This window comes from Neoarius graeffei, chromosome 16, assembly GCF_027579695.1.
Source record: "Neoarius graeffei isolate fNeoGra1 chromosome 16, fNeoGra1.pri, whole genome shotgun sequence".
Classification (NCBI taxonomy): Eukaryota; Metazoa; Chordata; class Actinopteri; order Siluriformes; family Ariidae; genus Neoarius; species Neoarius graeffei.
This window is the reverse complement of record NC_083584.1, coordinates 11,983,484-11,988,483: the sequence shown is the minus strand read 5'-3', so window position 1 is coordinate 11,988,483 and position 5,000 is coordinate 11,983,484. Positions and strand designations below refer to the sequence as shown.

Sequence of the window (5,000 nt, the reverse complement as noted above, 5' to 3'; positions counted from 1 at the left end):
TTTTTGTAAGATTCCAACAACAATATCCAATTTCAGTGAGTAAACAAGCACAGAGTCAGATGAGCCGAAATGACCCAGATAACTGGGGTTCCATGTGCGACATCATGCGAGATTAGCCCTGAGGCAAGTCTGCCTTTTTCTGGGATCCAGAAGCCATGATTTATCAATAGTTTTGTGCTTGATAATAAAATAACAAATAATTCATATTATTTCCCACCCTGCTTTATTAATTCATTTTGGTTGTTACGAATGACATATATTTATTTTAAAGTATTACAATCAGGCATTACATACACTTTAAAAGGAACTTCTTGTTGATTCTAAGATCCCTGTTCTTGGCTGCAGGACTGGAGCCCAATGTGTTCTTCTTTCCACTGTTGCAGAAGATGACGAGATGCTTTTCTGCTCACCACGGTTGTAAAGAGTGATTATATGAGTTACTATATCCTTCCTGGCCAAAAAAGTTCAAACCAATCTGTCCATTTTCCTCTGACCTCTCTTATCAACAAGGCATTTGTTTTTTCCACCCACAGAACTGTCACTCACTCACTCGATGTTTTTTGTTTTTCGCACCATTCTGTGTAGAGACTGTTGTGTGTGAAAACCCCAGGAGATCAGCAGTTTCTGAAATACTCAAACCAGTCAATCTGGTCCATCTCAAACCAACACCCATGCCACAGTGAAAGAAAGTCACACAAAAATTAAGATCACAATTTTTCCCATTCTGATGTTTGGACATTGTGAACATTAACTGAAGCTCTTGATTTGGATCTGCATTGTGCTGCTGTCAAGGGATTGGCTGATTAGATAACTGCGTCAAACAGCAGGTGGATGGACGGATGTTCCTAATAATAAAAGTGGCCGGTGTGTGTAATGTAGAAGTCTGAAATAAAACCCCCCAGAAAATATTTGCACCGAATATATAGGGTGCCTAAGATTTGTGCATGTCCACCAAACTTTTGTCCAAAATTGCACTTCATTCAACACATACCGTACTGTTCTCAAGGTGGAGAACAGTAAGTGCTGTTACAGTGTACAGGTGGTGCTCTGGGTAATGTGTAAAGGGCTGATTTACTAAATAGCCAGAAACCTGGATGAATGAACATGAGCTAGTTAGCGTGCTTGTGTAACCGAGCAAGCCACTGAAACCACAACAGCATTCAGCTGAACGATTTTATTTAGATACTGTTGATCATGTTGAATAACATGAATATAGATAATGAAGCCTGAGGAATGGTTAGGTGCCTTGCTCAAGTGCACATCAGCCATTCCAGGGAATTAAACCAGTCACTTTTTAGTCCCAAAGCTGCTTCCATAACCAATGGTTTCCCCTCAAGAAGTTTCCACCTGACTGGCCAGTCAGGGAAACCTTTTGGTTTTCAGCTAATTGTACAGAGGCTCAGAATAATAATGAAAGTACAACCCAGGTGGGACTTGAACCCACAATCCCCAGCTCCGGAGGCTGATGCCTTATCCATTAGGCCACTGGGCCATGTGTATAGTTCTTGATGACTCCTTTTTCTTCTACTCAGAGTCAATGATTGCAGCAGTAGAAACACTTTTACTCACGAGTGTGTTTTGAACTCCTCCCTCCTCCAGCACTAAAGCAGTAAAATGTAGATTTTACTGTAAAACCAGGCACTAAAAGCATTTACTTGAAGCAGCAAAGGAACCTCATTGGGCTATTTTCTTTATCCTGTTCTACAGGGTCGCAGGCAAGCTGGAGCCTATCCCAGCTGACTACGGGCGAAAATCGGGGTACACCCTGGACAAGTCGCCAGATTATCACAGAGCTGACACATAGACGCAGACAACCATTCACATTCACACCTACGGTCAATTTAGAGTCACCAGTTAACCTAACCTGCATGTCTTTGGACTGTGGGGGAAACCGGAGCACCCGGAGGAAACCCGCGCGGACACGGGGAGAACATGCAAACTCTGCACAGAAAGGCCCTCGCCGGCCACAGGGCTCGAACCCGGACCTTCTTGCTGTGAGGCGACAGGGCTAACCACTACACCACCGTGCCACCCGCCAAAAAATATATAGAGGATATTACACAGTGGTGTAAACCTATGAAGTTTATCTTCGAGTGGTGAATGTATATGTCAAGAATGAGCGAAGTGAACAAGTGAAAATATTTTCAACACGAGAAGAAGAAACCTTTATTTTTCACTTGACAGTGAAATTCATCCTCTGCATTTAACCCATCTGAAGCAGTGAACACATGCACACACACCCAGAGCAGTGGGCAGCTACACCAGAGCGCCCGGGGAGCAGTCAGGGGTTCGGTACCTTGCTCAAGGGCACCTCAGCCCAAGGCTACCCCACGTTAACCTAACCTGCATGTCTTTGGACTGTGGGGGAAACCAGAGCACCCGGAGGAAACCCACACAGACACGAGGAGAACATGCAAACTCCACACAGAAAGGCCCTCGCCAGCCACCGGGCTCGAACCCAGAACCTTCTTGCTGTGAGGCGACTGTGCTAACCACTACACCACCGTGCCGCCCTTCATAAACTTCATGCCACCATGTAAGGTTCTTTATATTATGTGGACACATCCACACACACACAAAAAAAAAACACAAGTTAATCAAAAGAATTTTATTTTTGAACCATTGCCATTTTGACAATGTGCATCTAGACAGCGGGAAAACACTGGGAGTGATGTCATCAGAGAGAAATATCAGGAATTATTATACATACAGGTCACATTTTTGATGGAATAAAAACATGTTCTATTCCCTTCTAGCGGGTTTCGTTCATTTGGTTTGATAGCATGCAGTATTGTTAGCATATCACTTATCCTACGTGTATTACATCATTCTATCCAGTGGAGAATGAGTGTTGAATATGGTTTACGATATTGCATGGTTGTCAAGACAACATGACGATGTCACACGTTGGAGACGTAAAACTTCTGTGCTAGCGAGTGAGCGACTGGGACAATTTGTAAACAAACATGGCGGCCAGGTTTGCTTCGTTAAATACGGAAGATTTTGAGAGAATTTTGAAAATGAAAGATGCGTTGACCACCCGGAAGGAATGTGTATGTATAATAATAATATTGGCTGGCTTTTTTTGTGGCATATCAGATATATTCCATTCAGCTACTCGTCTTTGACTCGTTCAGTATCATGCTAGCTGAATGGAATATATCTGATATACCACGTAAAAAAACCAGCCAATATTATTTAAATATGTCACTCAGATTCGCTATGCATTTCATATGAAAAATGCGAGTTTTTCAACACGAGAAGATAAACTTCATATCTTCAAGCCAATGTGTGATTTTCTTTTTATTATATCGACACATTCACAAACAAAAAGTCCCCAAATTTATCAAAACAATTCATCGATTTCTTCACAAGTGACAGATAGAGATTTATGTCACGGTTTTGGTTCTCCATGTCCCGGATGGAGTGCATATGAAAAATACTAGAGGTGTATTTCCCAGTAAAACACTCATGTCTGTGTAATATAACTTTATAACATCTGTAACATCCTTGATACTACGTTGATAGTAGTTTAAAAAAAAAACGCCCCTGGATGTACATCACAGACTCCATTTTAAGAACCATTTGGCTCGAGAGGGCATCATTTGGACACTTGGAAAACGTTGTGTGGAGTTTCCTGAGCTCACTGGAAACTCTCTTTGGCTAAAAAAACCTATCACAGATTAAAATCCAATTTGCGCTAAATATTGTTTGTTGATTTTTGTTGTTAATTTCCTATAAGATTCTGCACCAAGCCAACACCAAGGAGAATGCTAATTTGTTCTTCTGTGAACTTGGATGTGCTTCGAACGACAACAAAACTCTTTACATCATTTACAGGCATCATAACTTGTGGTTTCAACAAATCTAGTAAAATTACTAAGCCATTTGGTTTCTGACTGACTTCCTGTTTACGTTCATTTCTGACTTCGTCTTCATGTCTACTCTGTACTACGCTGTTTGCTGATCGATCGACCTCAGCCCGTTTCCTGCTCCACGATTTCAAGTCAAGTCAACTTTATTGTCAAATATGCTATACATGCTCGACATACAGCACAGATGAAGTTTCAGTCCTCTCTGACCCACGGTGCAAACAGGCAATGCAATAAATAAAAATAGAATAACTGAAACAATATAAACAGTATAAACACTCTAGATAAGAACTAGACATAGACTAAACACTCATACACACACACACACACACACATATATATATATATATATATAAATTGGAGCAAATAAACAGTCAAGGGCACTTGAGGTATAGCAGATAAACATGAAATAAGCAGTATAAACAATAAACTAATAGCTGTTAAGGTGAGGTAGTGCGGAATAGTGCAAATGAGCGAGGTAAAGTGAAATGTGCGGTCCCTGAGTTCAGTGTGTTAATGAACGTTGAGAGTGTGTGTGTGTTGCGGGGGGGAAACTGTGAGGGTGACATGTCAGATGCTGAAGGGGGGGCAGGGGGGTGTGGGCAGAATCTGTGGCAGAAGGCAGAGGGGGGAGGAGGGGCAGAACAGGGAGGGAGTTGAGCCTCCTGACCGCCTGGTGAAAGAAACTGTCCTTGAGCCTGCTGGTTTTGGCCCGGAGACTCCGCAGTCTCCTCCCCGATGGCAGCAGGCTGAAGAGGCTGTGAGATGGATGGGTGGGGTCACCTGCAATCCTGATGGCTTTGCGGGTGAGGCGGGAGTTATAGATATCCATTAGAGAAGGGAGAGAGACACCAATGATCCTCTCAGCTACTCTCACGATGCGCTGCAGAGTCTTGCAGCAGGACACGGTGCAGGCGCCGTACCACACGGTGATGCAGCTGGTCAGGATGTTCTCGATGGTGCCTCTGTAGAATGTCTGCATGATGGGGGCCGGGACTCTTGCTCTTCTCAGTTTGCGGAGGAAGTACAGACGCTGTTGAGCTATTTTGGCCAGTGATGCGGTGTTGTTGCTCCAGGACAGGTCTTCAGAGATGTGCACACCCAGAAACTTGGTGCTTCTCACCCTCT

At 43.2% G+C, this 5,000-nt stretch overlaps 1 non-coding gene across 1 annotated transcript; it reads right to left on the bottom strand.

Moving 5' to 3' along the window:
• Positions 1-1,419: 1,419 nt before the first annotated feature.
• trnar-ccg (transfer RNA arginine (anticodon CCG)) lies at positions 1,420-1,492 on the bottom strand. The gene has a single exon. It is a non-coding gene; the product is annotated as a tRNA-Arg (tRNA).
• Between the last annotated feature and the right edge of the window lie 3,508 nt (positions 1,493-5,000).